At 45.8% G+C, this 17,761-nt stretch overlaps 1 long non-coding RNA gene across 1 annotated transcript; it reads right to left on the minus strand.

Moving 5' to 3' along the window:
* Positions 1-1,079: 1,079 nt before the first annotated feature.
* LOC123630401 lies at positions 1,080-16,772 on the minus strand. The gene is made up of 2 exons (XR_006732671.1): positions 16,756-16,772; positions 1,080-1,713 (listed from the first exon to the last, which is right to left on the minus strand). It is a non-coding gene; the product is annotated as an uncharacterized LOC123630401 (long non-coding RNA).
* Between the last annotated feature and the right edge of the window lie 989 nt (positions 16,773-17,761).

Raw genomic sequence — 17,761 nt, forward strand, 5'->3', positions numbered from 1 at the left:
GGGCCCTCAGTGTATCTCTATTTCTGTCATCTGCCCACTGGCTAAGAGATATACGCCCTAAGCCTGTGTCCACTGCTGCTGTGGACACGCCCGGGTGGCAGGAGGGGAGCGGGGCAGTGACAGATCTCAGGTGGTGCTGGATAAGAGCTTTGGCCACCTCTTAAACATCTGACATTTCAACTCTCAGTTACCATAGGTGCCAACTTACCCTTCCAACTGGGTCATAAAAACAAATGACCTATCTGGAACTCTACTTCCCTTCTTTAACTAAACCCCACTATCCAGTGTTATGTTAAAGTCAGGAAGTGAGACATTGCTGCTGGCAATAAACCTTACCCATTAGAGCACCTGGGGAATAAAAAGAGGGAAAAAAAACCAAAATGGTGTCTTCCTCTTCAGTAACTGACAACACAGGCACAACAATAAGTTTCAGGCTGACGGCTCCAATAGCAGGACTGGAACCTAAAAGAACCAGACTGAGGCCCAAGAGAAACGAACCAGGTGGCAAGACCGCTCTTGTCTGTACTTACCAATGAAGCTATGGTGTCTTCTGCAAACGCACCGTCACTCTATTTGTTCTTGTTAGATCATGGGCCTAGCTGCCACCCCAACCTCTCTTCATACCTCAGAGCCTCTGTTTATGTTTCTGTCTAGAAGGACCTTCTCTGCCTCAATCATTCCCACGCAAGGGCAATGCCGCCACCTCAGTGAAGCCTCCCCTAACCCACACAGCCCTCAACTTCCCCGTCAGAATCTACTGTTCTCTCCCGTACCACCCCCTATCTTAGCATAGGTATCTGACAGCACTTACCACATTTTACTGTACTTAGATCTTTTAAGCATCAGACTGTTAGAATACTCCAAATTGTTCCTAAGTAGGGAACGTATTTTACAAACCCCAGCCCTGACTTACAATAGCTGCTCAGCAAAGGGTTATTGAATAAATTAGTGAATGTCTGGATAAAATACCTTTACAATTACAAACCTGTTCTTTACTTGATCCTCACAGCGTGCCTCATGTAGGGGCAACAAATTTTACTCTCCCCACTTTACAGATGAGAACAAGCTTGTAGGCTCACTCTCGCTCACTCTTATGTTTAATGTGTGTCAGTTGCAATCTAGAAAAGGCCTTCTCAGCGTGCACGTGGATTTCCTGGGGAGCCTGGTAGAATGTGGATCCTGGTTCGGTGGATCTGGTGTGAGGCCTGAGAGTCCACGTTTCTAACATAGTCCCAGGTGACGCTGGTGCAAGGGCCTCACCTCAGGTCTTACCTACTAACAGACTGGCTGGGAGAAAGCAAAGACCCGATTAGTGGTAGTACGTAGCAGGAACTGGAGACTCTGAAACTTTAGGAAGGAGGATGGATAGACAGCACTGCATCCATTTTACAGGTGTGGAAACTGAGAGACTGGCTGACTGCTCCAAGGTTGAACCATCCTTCTGACCCCTGTTAAGTGCTGTCTGCCACCTGCTGCTCGGCATGCTGGGAGATTTCAGAGATGAAGGCACCAGGTCCTGTCCTCAGACGGGTGACAAGGGTGATGCACATGCATCAGGGACCATGACATACAGTTGAATGAGAGCAAAGCCCGAAGTCCAGAGGTGGGCGAGCACGTGCCAGCCAGATCTTACGCAAAAACGTGCCACATCTTTGTTTTCCACTCACGGTCCAATTAGACTAGAGATGGGGTCTTCTTCCATCAACCCAATCCCTTTAAAAAAAAGAAAGAAAAAAAAAAGAACGGTGGCTTTAGGATTTTTCTTTTAAGCCCTGAACTTCTTCAGTGGAAACTGCTGCCCTTCCGACCTGTTGATGTAATTGTTGTAATTGAAGATTCCAGGCCCCTATGTGGGTGGACAGGGCCCCATTCATCCATCGGGTCAGCGAAGTGTAAACCTGCTGAGTCCTTCAGATGCCCTGTCCGCAGCGCCCCCCCCAGCCCTGCAGGCTGGGCTCCCCGCAAGGCCAGGGCAGCCAGGCCCAGGCTGGTCCCTCCCTCGATCTGGGAACTGTGCCTAATTAAGGGGTCTGTTCTCATCTCCACGGGGCCGACTTAACGCCTTCTGACAGTAATGAGAGACACACGTGTGGGGGTGGGGGTGGGAAGGACGGCCCCCCTGCTGTCTTAGCACCCTATTAAACAGCAAGCCTAACACAAGTGTGTGAGCATGCACACACACACACACACACACACACACACACACACACACACACACGCTGCAATTCTGCAGTAATCACTACCAAACCTTTAAAGCTACAAGGAGCTGCTTCAATTCTGAAAGAGGAAGAAACCAAAGAGAAGAAATAACCTGCCTAAGGGCATGCAGTGAGTCACTGTCACTGGGACCCAGGTGTCCTGTTGCACCTCACAGCACAGACTTCCCCGGTGGAGGGTGGGGCCCCCGCCCTGGGGCCCCAGGGGAGCACATGTGAGAGTAGGGGAGCAGCCAGTTCCCAAGAGCCAGCCAGAGCGGAGCAGAAAGGAGCTCGAGAGCAGGTTCCCCTTGGGCTGAGGTTTTCAGTGGTCTCTGGGATGCTCTTTGATCACATGACAAAGCCAACCTCAGAGTGGGACACTCACTGCTGCAGTTAGATCCATACCTAATCCCCCCGGCACTCTTGTGTCCCCGTCTAACCTTTCCTATCTTCCACCGCCCTCACTCCTCACTCCCAGCCCCTCTCCTGCCCCTTAACAAGCTGCCCTGCACTGATTCTTTCTGCTTCTCCAGCAGAGGAAATTTGCCAAGTGACAGGCACACAGTGGGCTCTCATGCGATTGTCATTAAATATAAGAAAGGTCAAGTTAGTGTTTGCTCCAGCTCTGAGTCATGTTAGTTCATTGTTTTAATCACAATTTTGCTTAGAGAAAGGGCCAGGGAAGCCCCTAGGCTGCAAGGAGGGCAAAAAATGCTGAAAATAACATGGACCCAGTCTCAGAAGTGCTGGCCCATTGATAAAAACAGTGGATGAAAGAAACAGAATATTTCAGTTGTGTCCAACTCCAATTCCAATGGCACAGTGAAGAATCTCAAAAGAGAAGCCAACAATATCCTGGGTATGCATTATACAACACAATCCCGGGATTTAGATTCCTTCCAGAAGCCCTTTCACTAGCATGTCTGCCCCCATCTCCCCTGTTTCCACCTCCCAATCCTCCGTGCACACTAGCTCTCAGCATGATGGATCTCCCCACTTTTATTATGTCATACCCCTCTGCTCAAAAGCTTTCAATGGCTCCCTATTTCTCTCAGCATGAAATCTGCAGTGCCTGGCTCTCAGGGTACTCCTCATTCCGGTTCGGCCTTAGCTCAAAGCCATAGTTTCCCACTGTTCTCCAGAGTTCCTCCCTCCCCTTTAGCCAAGCGGGTCTTCTACCCCAACTTAGTGTACAACAGAGGCTGGGAGTGAAAATGAAATTTGGAGCCAAAAAACCCAGGTGTGAGTCTCAGATCTACCATTTGCTCTCTCTGAGTCAAGTTCCTCATGAGTAAAAGGGAGATGATCCCCACTTTGTAGAATCAGTGATGTAATGGAAGGTAAAGTACTTTACAAATTATAAAGGGCTAAAGGAATGATAGTTGTTCATATCTAACCATGATTATTCCCACCTCCAGTGCTGCCTTTAATCTCGTGACTCACTTCCTTTGCCCTTCTCCATATCCTACGCCCAGTCAAACCCAACTCCAGCCCTGCCCCCTGTAGAAAACCATGCCTGATAACTCCAGTTCCTACTGACCCTGGCATTTGAGGCCCCGCCCATAAAGCATCTTGGTTTGTTCACTGTGGCTTGTGTATATTAGCCTTAACTCCAAGCTTATGATTATCTACTTGTAGATAATAGAAATTCAGGTTACTTACAATTAAAAACTAAATACACTTATAATAGCGAAGCTCAAGATAAAATTAAGGTGAAAAATAAGAAACATCTTAAGGAGTATACTAGTTTGTTTGGGCAGCAGTAACAAAATTCCATAGACTGGGTGGCATCAACAACAGAAATTAATTTTTTTACAGTTCTGGAGGATAGAAGTCCAAGATCAGGTTGCCAGTACGGTGAGTTTCTTGTAAGGACTTTCTTCCTGGCTTGCAGACAGCCAACTTGACATCTTGCTATGTCCTCATATGGCAGGAAGAGAGGGAGAGAGCTGTCTGGTATCTCCTCTTATAAAGGCACTAATCCTATCGTGAGGGCTCCACCCTCATGACCTCATCTAAACCTAATTACCTAATTACAAAGGTGTCATCTCCAAATACCATCACTTGGGGGTTAGGGATTCAACATATGAATTGGGGGAGAGGGGACACAATTCAGTCCATTGCAGGCAGAAAAGGGACAATTATGTTAGAAGTCCAAGTTAAGCTCGCTACTGCAGTTAAGTACCCTTGGAGGGTCATTCTCATTTTCTCTTCTTCATGTTTCTGTAGAGGAGAAACTTACACTCCCTGGCCCACAAAGCAGGAAGGTTGGAGCAAAACTTCCCCCTATCTCCCCTGGGGAGGAGGAGTAGCTAATGGATGGATGAGGGCCACATGTACCAGCTGGTGATCACTGAGTAGTAGCCCTGGGATGCAGCTCCTGCCTTTTGCTCCCTTGGTCTCATCAGAGCAGAGAAGATTCCTGCTTCCCAATCCCCTCCTGGACTTCTGTGACAGTCGCCTGCTCAGGTAATCACCCCTCACTGCCACCTACCACCACCACCAAGCTGAAAGGTCACCATTCTCTTGTTCCTTTGACTCCACTGATTTTCTAGAAGCAGGCCTGAATCTTTTCCTTGCAGGAGCTTGAATAAGTGGACTCACCGTCTGCTTGGCAGAGCATGCAGGTCCCAAAGTCTAGCTCAGAGACGGAGCAGGAGGTCCCATTCTATCCCCCAACACAGTGGTTAAAAGAGAACCCTGCCATTTGGGAAGCTTACCTCGCCATCCCTCCAGCTGGCACTCTGCAGTGCATTTAGCCAATGGTCTTGAGCCTATCTCAGTCACCCCCAGTCACTTCCAGCAAGCACCAGTGTGAACCATGAGCTTCTTGATAGCCAAGGTCTTGCAGTTCAACAAAAAATGGAAATACTGCTGAAGTTAAAGAGAAATACTATGGCCTGATACAAGGGACACTGAGTAACATAAGGGATGGAGTCCTTAATGATGGCTTAGCAGAAGATGCCAAGTGTCTTCACATGGCTAGTTTTTGTAATAACTTGTAATAAAAACTAAGAGCAATGTAATAATTTCTTATTCAACACAAGGGATTTGGACTAATGCAGTTCAAACCTCTTGTTTTCAGTTGACACAATCAGATATAAGGAAAGAGCTTAATTCGTTGTCTCAGTCATGTGTTGGGCAGGATATAATTAGTAGACAATTTAAAATTAACTTCATGCACTCCCACATGCCATGAGAATAAAAACTGATGTGACCCCTTGGAAAGCAATTTCACAATATGTATTGAGAGTCATAACAATGACCTTCTCTTAACTATCAATGCCACTTCTGCAAATTTATCCTAGGAAAAATAAAATTTTAAAAAGTTACATGCTTAAATATATTAGGAAAATCATGGTACATAAATGATGAAAAATTATTCAGCCATTTGAAATGAAGTTTATGAGTTTATTTTGTTATAATGTTATATGGCAAAAGCACATTATAAATTGTATACAATATATACATTGTACATACAATGATCTTAGTCTTATAAAATCATGAAAAAAGGAAGAAAAATATCAAATAATGAAAGTAGTTATCTTCTTTCACCTTTTCTGTATTTTTCTATTTTTTTCAATGAATGTATATGTATCATTGGAAATAAAATAAAATGAACTTTATTATAGATATTTATATATGTTTATATATGTATTAGCTAACCATAGATCATCATACTTTAGACACCAGCCTGTAGGACAACAGAGCTGGCATTCTGTCACAAAAATTAAGAGATATACTTACCACCTCACCCAAGTAAGGGGACATCTCACTTCCACCCAGCAGGAAAATATCTGTTACTAGAGGGCAAGACCTACCTTTTTCTAAACAAGGAGATTTGGAAGTGACTGGACACTTCTGGTCCCTTCAGTTCAGCTGTAGCCTCTCTGAGGGCAAAAGACAGATTTTTCCACTTTTTCTACTTATTCCCCAGTGCGTGACTATCACTTTTACCTGTCAGGGGGCCAACTAACTAGTTGTTGGGTTGACTGGTTGATCTAATGATTTGTCTAGCTGGCTCATTAAGGACATCATAGGTACTCAATACGTAGCTACCGAATAGTTGAATGAATGAAATAGGTATCATTTAGCTTCTTGACTGGGAAATACTGAAAGAATGAAAATATTCCTACATATGCTTCAATGTCCAGCTTGCACTGTGTTGCCTCCGGGGTCTCTGCCAGACCACTTTGCCCTTGCTCCTTTCTCTGGCAGCATTAATCTCTCCTATACCCCTCTCCCTGCCCCATCCCCTTGTGGCCTGGTACAGACCACTACTGTTCCATTGGAGTCACTATCCCAGCCTAGATGCAATTTTGCTCATTTGTCTGACTTCCTCACTTAAGTCTGAGCTCCTTGGGACAAGGTTTTGCAAACTGTTCTTTTTAAAAAAATCTGCCTCTAAGGTTATTAGCAGAGGGTCTAGGACATATTCATCCAACATGACACATAATAGGAGTTCAACAAATGTTTGTGAATGAAGAAACAAATAAGCAAAACGCAAGGATATTTTAAGTACCAATGAGCCACCCAGCCCTGAGCTAGGTGCAGTGACTGAGGGCATGAAGGAACCACAGGAGAATTAGCATAACTTTTATCACGCTTCATTGCACTGCATCATTTACTTGTTTCTCTTCCCTTACAGATTATAAATGCCATGAGGACACAGGCTGTGTCTGTCTTATCCACTCAAGTAACCCCAGAAACTCATGCCAGGCCATTTCTATTGAAGCAATAAATGGATGGCAAGGGTACCCCAATTGTCAGTGTCGATTTCCTCCAATTGTAGTTACTCACTGAGCAAAACAGCACATTCCATGTCATGTTGTGCAGCCTGGCCCCTTCTTGTCCTTTCTCTTGCTTTCTTATTGACAGCTAAATGCTGCTGGGTATTGGGCTGGGGACTGGGGGGGCGGTTCTCTCTTCAGCTGAAGATTCCCTGGAGACTTTAGCAGGCACCACAGCAAGTCCTCAAAGACAAGAAGTCTCAAAGGAGAATGTTAATCCTCCCCAAGCAAGTGGTTGAGCAACAGGTAACAGGAATAATTCACCCCAGCGATCACCTCAGAATTCCATGAATGTCTTTAAATTTCCTTCTACAAGATGATTTCCTTAGAAAGAACAGGTGCAACCAAGGCAGAGGGGAGGAGAGATTCCCTACCCTAAAGTCTTGAAACAAATTCAGTTATGGGACATAGGGTTCTATCCTTGCATTTTGCAAAAATATGTCAAACGCTGTCCCTTGTTCAGTTCTACATTAGCCAGAGTCTCTGTTATAAATCAATTCACAGATATATGGAGCTTGGCCGGACTTGCTTGTTCACATTTCACTCACTGACTCCAACTCTTGCTGGAAATATCCTTTTTGATGTAGCAGCCTAGAGCATCCTAAAGAGGACACTCTCCAACTTCAGTGTACCTAAGAATCAATGGGGAGATGCCTGAGACCCTTTCCAGAAACTATGATCTAGCAGGTAGAAGCTCAGAGTCTGCATTTTAATCATCTCCCTGCTGTGGACTGAATTGTGTCTCCCCTAAATTCATCTGTTCAAGTCCTGACTCCTAATGTAATAGTATTTGGAGATGGGGCCTTTGGGAGGAAATTAGGTTTAGATGACGTCATGAGGGAGGGGACCTCATGATGGGATTAGTGCCCTTATAAGAAAAGACCAGAGTTCTCTCTCTTTGCTCTCAAGCACCCAGGAAAGGCATGTGAGGCCAGCCAGAAGGCAGTTATCTGCAAGCCAGAAAGAGAGTCTTCACCAAACTGACACCCTGCTGGCACCTTGCTCTTGGACTTCTAGCCTCCAGAACTGGGAGACAAATTCCTGTTGTTTAAGCCATTCATTCTATGGTATTTTGCTATGGCAGCTGGAGCTTACTAAGACACTCCCCCCAGTAATTCTGATGTCAAGTGCCTAAGGCCTGTGGTCTGAAAATCGCTATTCTAGTCCCAGGATAAAACTCTCCTCCCTAGCCACTAGTTGAGCTGTCTTCTTCCCCATGTCTCTCTTAGCCCTCTGGACAGACTTCTTCTTGGGCACAAGTCACATCAGTGTCACTGACCTATGATAATGTCTTCATTTCCCCAGTGCATGGCCCATAGCAGATATTCAGAAAATATCTGCTGAATTCGTGAATGAATAAGTGAATGAATGAATGAGCAAATGAATGGATTAAGTATCACACAGAATACTTAACTTCCCTTTCAGTTTCCTGCCAATTCTTCCAACTCTAACTTGAGGAAACTATGACTTGCTATTCAAGATTGTTTTCCATTCTTGTTTCTGTGGGAATCTTTCAAAGTCATGGCCTGAAATCCACAAATGCAGTGTAAGGGAGGTCCCCTGGGTATTCACTAAAGCCTGGAGAAGATCATTTTCCAATCAAAGACATCCACAACTGTAAGTACTCTGGTCCCCCCGCCAGAGGAAGGGTACCAGAACCTTCCTTTCCCTGCAGGAAAGCCCTGGTTGGCCATGTCAGATCTGGGGACAGATCTAGGGGAGGATGGGGACAGTTTGCTCTTCTCTATCTACTGCTGAATCAAGCCTTGGGCTGGAAATCCAGGTAGGGTGGATAAGAGAAAATTTGGAATTAAAACACAGTAAGCGCTTTCGTTCTTTCCCCATTCACGTCTTCCATGCTTAAGGCTTAAAAAAAAGTCTTTACCCCCTCATGCAAGACTGCCGAGGCTTAACCAGAGCCTTAAGCTGCTGTCATTCGTGTGTTGTAAGCCCAGTGACAATGATCAGGTTAGGCGTTTAGAATAGTATGATGTAAGTTGGGCTTGTGAAGAAAGAGTTGCTGACAGACAGTGCAAGCCGACACCATGAGAACGGCTCAGCTATGAGGTCATTCGGCCCAACAGGTAGGCCATTCTGTTTTCTTAGACCTGACACTCGATGCCCCGCCAGTTATTCAATAACCAGAAAGGAGGTGGGCCCTACAAATTCCTGGATCTCCATGCGGCTGGAGGAGAGAGGGGCCACCCTTCCCATCTGCCAGACTGTGGGTTTGACCAAGGGCACCTGAGAAGAAACCAGGGCTGGAAAGCTCTCCCCAGGAGGATGGGTCCATGGAACAAAATGCAAGGAAGACATTCAGAAGCAAGTGACATCGTTTCTGCGGAGAGGTGGAAAATGATTCTATTATACATGCTGTTTAATCCAGACAATCATGCCCTGCTCCTAGAGGGGAAGGTAAAATTCATCCTCACACTGAACAAATGTTCAAACTCTCAGATCAAATCAAACAGCCAATTCTCAGCAAATTTACTTCCAAAAAGATTAGGGGAAAGAGGGGGTTGGTAGAACTTTTTTCTTTTTGTTTGGGGTGGGAGGTTGTTTATTTCTTGATTTGTTTATTTTACTACCCAATATATACCACTCTAAGGACCCAACATGCAAAGACTTTACAGCTTTAAACACATGAAATAGTTTAGTGAGAGACTATAATTAATGCTTCAAAAATGCAAGTTTGAGCCAAACAGTTTCCTCTGAATATTTCATAGAGGTTAAAAAAATTGGTTGTAGATTTTCTTTTTAAGCACAATATTAGGGGTGGAATGATGTATTGGTTTCCTAGGGCTGCCATAATGAAGTTCCACAAACTGGGTAGCTTAAAACAACAAAAATGTATTGTCTCACAGTTCTAGAGACTAAAATCAAGCCTGCTGTTGGTAAGAATGTTCAAAGTAAGACACTATGCAGTTTCACAATTCTTTGTTCACCTGTCTCCAACCCACACTACTGAAGTGTGAGCCGTGTGAGGGCCAGGTGCCTTGGCCCAGGCAGCCTTTGCAATGAGCCCCACACACTCATAATTGCTTATGGAACTGGGCTGTAAGGAGCCTTTGGGAAGAGAAAAACAAACACAAGTGACTAAAGAACAATGTGCCACATAGTAGCGGAGGCAAAGTCCAAGAGCCAGGAAGGCGTAAGGGAAGAAGATTTTGGAGCTAGAAAGGATTTTTTTTTTTTTTTATTTCAGCTCATCATGGGGGTACAAAAGCTCAGGTTATATACATTGTCCATGTCCTGCCCATCCCCCTAGAAAGGATTTTTGAGAGCATCTTAGTTGATGGTTTTCAAACTTAAACACAAAAATCAATGGAACACTTTCTCTGACCAAAATCTTATGAGGGTATGTAATGTGTGAACAGGTAAAAGCCACATCGTTCTGGTAGAAGGATGAGAGGGTGTACAAAAGCCCCTCCTGCTCAGCACCACCTCCAGGCCCTAGTCCCACACTCCCTGGGAGGAAACTCCTCTCGGCATGGTTTGAGAGCCATTAGACTACCAATGGGGAAACTGAGTCCCAAAGAGGTGGCAGTGAATACCTTCTCTGGGGGCATATACAATGAGTCTATGGCAGGGGCAGGACTAGAACCTGTGTCCTTCTCTTACTTCCAGTCCAGAGCTTTCTGCACCAGCTCATGTTCTTAGGGCAAAGTGTACAAGATGGAGTTTCACACTCTCTGGTCTCCCTTTTCAACCAGACCAACTCCTTTTCTGCAGCCTCCTCTGTGTCTCCAGGCTGCATTTCCTGGCAGGGAGCATCATTCCTATCCAGCCCCAGGCCCTGGGCACGTGCTGTCATTCTCATTCCTGGGCAGCAGGGGAGGGGACTTGATGACTTTCCAGGTCTTTCCCAGCCCAGTGATATCACAACTGCAATTAGGCTTTCAAACTCTGCCTCCAGTCTGCCATTTCCTTACTTTGTAACTCTGGTGAAGCCTTCTAAATACCTGGTAGGTATCCTACTCCCACACTGGCCCTTCCATCCTTCTCTGGAACAGAAAAATCAGGGTCACGAAACACAAATGGGGAGTGGTTTCTTTACAAGTTTGCTCTGAATCCAGCTTTGTCTCATCCATGTAACTGACAGAGACACAGTGAGCTGGGGCTGGGGGATGCAGAGATCTCCAAAAGGAAAGATGCCACCAAGGGTATTTCCGACTCGACTCGAGGCAGTTTAGAAATCCATACCCAAAGCATAACCCCTGATGCCCAGGTTCCTTAGTCCAACCAACTCAACCCTGGAAGAACCTTCCAAGGAGGCCAGGGTCTCTTCATGAAATGTCCTGCCCACATCTGAGGTCAGTTTGATCTTCATCCCTTAAAATTATCCTCCAGAGACTCATTGCAACTTTCAAGAGAGTTGACTCTGGAGTCACTTTCCTGCCAAAGGAAGGGCAGTGGTTTGGAGAAATCTCTGTAGGGTAGTGCCTCGAGGAGTAGTCATGGGCCTTGATGTGTGTATTCAAGACATCTGAGTTCATGTCTGGACTCTGCCACTTAGCAGGTGACTTGGGACCACTCTCCTGATTACTCTTGAGCCTGTCTCACAGTTGTACGTTGGAGGTTCACTCAACATTCATTCAACAAGCACTCGTTGAGCACCTACAACATGTTAGGGATGGTGTCAAGCAATGGTCCATTTTGCCCCACCCTCCTTCACAGGCTACTGTGAGGGTCAGACTCTTAGTGGTCTGTAAGTGGCCCCTAAATGGCCATGATATGTGAATACTGTTTCTACTGTAAGACTCCCAGGGAGTGGGGAGCATATATTTCCTCAGCATGTTCCCTCACTCCTCAGACGCTCATTCTCTGATTTTATACCAAAATAATGTCATTAGCCCTCATGTTTTTCATGACTTTCCATCACACTATGCATTTTGTGGGCTAAATTGGCACCTGAAAAGTATGATTCATGCAAATAGGCATTCTTCAATTTTTCTCTTAAAATGGCAAATAGCATGGACTGCCTTATTCATCCTGCAGAGGCAGGCACATAGTAGGTGCTCAGTAAATATGTTGGATGAATAAATTAGTGAATGAATGAAGAAAGGGAAAATCTTGCCTCGAAGGAGAAGCAGGAAAATAGAATCAGAAGGAAGGCAAACTTCTCTGAGTTTGTTTTACCCGTCTCCCGGTAGATCAACATCCTCTCTAACACTCTCCAGATACTGGGATGACTCGAGGTTGTGCATTCCCTCTCTGGCCATGGCATGGCCACGATGTGCTGTCAGGCAGCCGGGCCCAACTTTGGGAGCTGAGCATCCTGACACTTTCTTGTTACACCAGCCACACAAAAGGGAGTGGGCAATGCGGGTGTCCTCTACCACCCTCACGCTAACTGCCAGGGCCAAGAGGAATATTTTCATCCAGCCTTTCTCCCCTTTTCTTTCTTCTTTTAAGCTTCTTCTAGTGATAAAAGCTGGAGCAAATTGAAATTGGCAGCTCCGTGGTCTTCAAGCAATAGGAAACGTACTAGAGATCATGTGAACTACACTTTTGAAAACTTAAAAAAAAAGAAAATCTAATCTTGCCTCAATAAAAACGACATCATGTCACTGTAATCGGCAGGGGAAAGGCTTGAAAGTTGCTGGCAGTGGCCCAGCAGAGTTCAGGGGTTATGTTGTCCGCAGTGAATTCCCACGGGAAAGGTAGACAGACAGTGCTGCCTCTCAGGTGAGCCTCTGAGGACCATCAGGTACAAGGAGGAGTGGGGAGGAATGAAAACGCTCCCCCGAGTCTCTCTGCAGTCTCCGGCATTGCTGGGACAGCACTCAGGGGCTGGCTCTGCCACCCCTCTTCTCCCACCTGCCTTTCTTCCTGATGGAGCTTTCGCCCTGCTCCTCCTTCCGGCCAGCTGGCTTTGAGGGAGAGACGAGACAACAGCCAACCTAGACAATCTCAACGACAACAAATCTCCCTGTGAGGGCACAGACCCAGAGCCAGGGAGGGTGGCACCCAATGCTCCAATTCCACATGAGTGTGGAGTCTTTGCAAACTCACTTTTGTGTGGTCTAAGCCAAAGACAATAAAAATGGCAGGGTGGCCATGCTGCAGCCAGCCATTCTGCACGGGGGCTGCTCTAACCCAGGGAGATGCAGTGCTGGGAGCTGGGTTAGTTCAGCACTTCAGTTCAGCTTCCCTTGGTAGTTACCATCTGCTACCAGCCAGTAATTCATTAGCAATCCCTGCACGGGCATATAAGGGACCTCCTGCAGCAGTCTCCCAATCAGCTGGGACCACAGGCGCATGCCACCACACCTAGATGATGTGTTTTTAAAATTTTTTGTAGAGATGGGGTCTCACTGTGTTGCTCAGGCTGGTCTCAAACTCCTGGCCTCAAGTGATCCTCTCCCCTCGGTCTCCCAAAGTGCTAGGATTACAGGCATGAGCCACTGTACCCGGCCAGAAACATTATTTTTATATTAAAAGAAATATGAACATATGTGCAGTACAATGCAAAAAGTACTTGCATGACTAAGCAGAAACATAACATAATATTTTCATTGTTACAATATGCCATATACCAACAAGCCAGCCATGAGCTGATGAAGCACTCACTGCCAGCTCTTGTGTTTTAGGGCTCTGGGGCTGCAGGGGCATTTGAGGCCATGTCTGCCTCCAGGGGCTGCACGCATGAAGCAGAGTGTAGTTACTGTCCCCTACCTAGAGGACAGGTGTTTGAGAGCTGGCATGCGGGGTGGAGGAGCCAAGCCCTGAAGGTCTGGAAGGATCTTGAAGGTAGAGGCATTGGGGACTGTGGGAGAGAATGTCAGTGGTGGGTTGGCCTGAGTGGAAGGTTGGTTTGGGGACAGAGACAAGTATGTGGTACAGTGTAGACAGAGAAGTGGACCCCAATTAAAGAAGTCTCTAAGGAGGGAGACTTGATCCTGAAGCCCCACTCCAAGGTAGAAGAGAGAGGTCACACCTCTGGGGTCCAGGAGACCTTTCTTAGCTGTGTCAGTTCTACCTTCACAACACATCCCAATCCAACCACCTCTTTGCTACCATTCTGTTCCAAACACCTTCATCTCTTGCCTGGATTAAGATCACTATTTCTTAACTGGTCTCCTTGCCTCCATCCCTGCTTGCCACAGAACAGCCAAAATGATTCTTTAAAAGGATGAAGCATATCATGTGACCCCTTTGTCCTAAACTTTATGATGGCATCTACCTCCCTGAGAGCAGCAACCAGGGCCTAGAATGCCCCCCTTACCCTCAGCATGACCTGGCCCTGCTGCACTCTGCTTTGCCTCTCTCTCCCTCCCCTTTCCCTTCCTCAATCTGCAGTCACTCTGGCCTCCTGGCTGTTCCTAGAGCAGGTGTGTTCCTGCCTCAGGGCCTTTGCAGTTGCCATTCCCTCACTCCAGAAACTGACCCACACTAACCTATTTATTTATTTTTCTAATCTATCTCCTCACCTAAAATGTAGGCTCCAGAAGTGTATGGATTTTGTATTTCTACTTTGTTAGAATGTAGGCTAGGTGCAGTGGCCCAAGCCTGTAATTCCAGCACTCTGGGAGGCTGGGCACGAGGATTGCTTGGGGCCTGGAGTTCAACACCAGGCAGAGCAGGAGCGAGATTGTCTCTACAAAAAATAGAAAAATTAGCCAGCCGTGGTAGCAGGGGCCTGTAGTCCCAGCTACTCGGGAGGCTGAAGCAGGGGGATCACTTTATTTGAGCCCAGGAATTTGAGGCTGCAGTGAGTTATGATGACACCACTGCACTCTAGCCCAGGTAATAGAGTGAGACCCTGTCTCAAAAAATAAATAAAATAAAATATTATCTGGGTGTGGTGGCACACACCTGTAGTTCCAGCTACTCAGAGGCTGAGACAGGAGGATCACTTGAGCCCAGGAGTTTGAGGCTGCAGTGAGCTATGATGGCACCACTGCACTCCAGCCTGGACAACAGAGCAAGACCCTGTCTCTAAAAATATATATATATATATATATATATATATATATATATATATATACACATATATATATATATATATATATATATATATATATAATGTCAAGCAACTCTTCCTTAAGAAGAGTTCCAATTAATAAATGTGGAAGGACTGAAGGAAATAAAAACTCACCATTAGATGACCACGGTCATAACTGCCCCAGGCAAAATCCTTTGATGGATTCTAAATTTGATGGACAGACAAGTAAGCAAAACAGCCTATTTGCATAGTCTAACCTCCCCCTACCCCCACCTCCCAGCACAAATATTTAGGAGATAAAAAGGGAAAAATTTAACTTTACAGTGGACTATTCCGACGGAAACCACCTTAACCATGTGATCATGGCTAACATCAGCAGTGCATCTGCTCAGTATAATCATGAGAAAACCTCAGACAAACCCAATGAAGGGACCGTCTACAAAATAACTGACTGGTCCTCTTAAAGGTGTCATGAAAAGTGAGGAAAGACTTTGGAATTGTCACCAAGTGCAGGACACTAAGGAGACATGACCTATAAATGCACCGTGGGATCCTACAGCAGAAAATAAAAAGACAAGAGTAGTAAAAATGGTGAAATCCAAATCAAGTCTATAGTTTATAGCATTGCACCAAGATTATTTTCTCAGTTGTGATGATTATTGTATGATGACATAAGCTGTTAACATAAGGGGAAGTGGGTTAAAGGGTATTTAAGAGAGCTGTCTGTACTATTTTTGCAACTTCTCTGTAGGTCTAAAATTATCTTAAAATACTTTTGAAAAAGGATCGTCAGAGGTAACTACAAATTTGTCTAGGCTTTTTGGCAGAGAGGAGGGAAAATAGGTTTAGGGGCTATCATTATTAAAAGTGGAATTGTGGAAGAAAGGTCTACCAGTTAGTTGCTCAGGTGACAAACCTGGCGTGACCTTTGACTCCTCCTTCCCCATCATGGTCCAATCCAGTCACCAGGGCCTGTCAGGTTCCTTAATCTCTTGAATCCACCCTCCTCTGCAGCCAGGCCAGCCCCACTTAAGGCTGGCCTCCATCTGCTCCTCTGGACTCTGCTGGACCCTCCCCTGGAACAAGGGGACACAGAGGAGGGCAGCGAGTGATATGCTAGGGAAGGACACCCTGCAAAGACGCACAAACATCTGCCATGGAGTCGCCTCTGGAGACAGGTAGGAGGGAAAACGGATGCATGTGGCATGGCAACGGAGTGAAAAGTTGCCACAAATCTATCAACAAGTGAAAGGAAAAATCTGTAAAACTCAAAAGCCCCTGTCTTGGTCATTCTACACAATCTTCACTCTGTGGGAGAAAGCAGCGGGTCCCACACACAGGGTAGCAAAGACCAAGGTCCCACGTTATCTCCAGTTTTTACTCAAAGAACTCTGCACATTTGGGTGCTATTTTTATCTCCCCCTTTCGTTTATTGTCTCAGGGTAAACACTTGTGATTCATAAATGCCTTAAGAGTGAATCAGTATTCTCCTGTTTAAACCAGTAGAGGCCACATCAAACAATAGCCCACAAGGTATTATTAATCATTAAATGGCTCTCAGGCAAGGGAGCCATTTTTCTTTGCTTGCTTTTTTTTCCTTTTTCTTTTCACGAAATTAACAATGTACAAACCTTGACTATGACCTATTCAGAAAAAAGTACATATTTTGCCATATTTTGCAGTTAAAATATTTACCATTAAAGACTTAGTCAAATTCGAGGCTAAAAGGGCTAATATTTCAGGTCAGAAAATGCTCCTTCCTCTGGGATCTTCCTCCAGTCATTAAATGATGCCCTGGATTTGAAACTGTAGCACTTACTTTTTCCATGTTCACACACCCAAGAAAAATGAATGTTCTCAGCTACGGTTGGTATACGCGAGAGTCCACGGTGGGATTACTATGCTGCAGCCACACCTGGGCGCAAGCTGGCAAGTGGGGAAGCCCAGACACACCTGCTCTGTCAAAGAAGAAACCAAGTCATGTCAAATACCCCTTAAGCAAAGCCATCGCAAGCCCCCCCCCTCCTGCCACTATAGGCACTGAATAAGGCCCTCTAGGTTCAAAAATGGGTTCCTCCCTCTGTGAACAGTAGATCAATAGCATCATCCCCTACAGACGTGGAGGTGCTAAAGCTACAGTGATTTTTCAATAAAGTGTTCTCACTTTCCCTTACGAAGCATCTCTGGTGAAAAGACAGCTGAGTGGACCATGAACATTCTAGCACATCAGGGCCACAGAACTAGAATGGTCATGTGTCCCAGTTTATGCCAGTTGTCCCAACATAACTTTTCTCCCTCTGTTGCCCCGGGCTAGAGTGCAGTGGTGTCATCACAGCTCACTCTATCTCCTGAGTTCAAGCGATCCTCTGGCCTCAGCCTCCAGAGTATCTGGGACTACAGGTGAATGCCACCATGGCCGGCTTGTTCTATTTTTTTTTTTTTTTTGTAGAGACGGGATCTCTTGCTTAGGCTGATGTCAAACTCCTGGCCTCAAGTGATCCTCCCACCTCAGCCTCTCAAAGTGCTAGAATTATAGGCGTGAACCACCACACCCAGCTCCCAACGTAATTGTTAATAGTACTACCTTTCACTCTCAAAGTGTCCCGATATGGTTACCTACAGGGAATGGAATGTTCCTCTTTCCCACCAAGCTTATACAAGCGAGACTGGGATCCAGGGAGGGTCTGCCTACACCTACTCTTGGTTTAAGTGTCCCTGTGCAGCCCTTCCCCTGCCTTCCTGCCTTGAGGGCGGAGAGGAGGGTCACCCACACATCCTGCACAAGGGCCCACACTGATGCCCCGTGCTTTTGCCTCCAGTCAGAT

This window comes from Lemur catta, chromosome 1 (genome assembly GCF_020740605.2).
Source record: "Lemur catta isolate mLemCat1 chromosome 1, mLemCat1.pri, whole genome shotgun sequence".
Classification (NCBI taxonomy): domain Eukaryota; kingdom Metazoa; phylum Chordata; class Mammalia; order Primates; family Lemuridae; genus Lemur; species Lemur catta.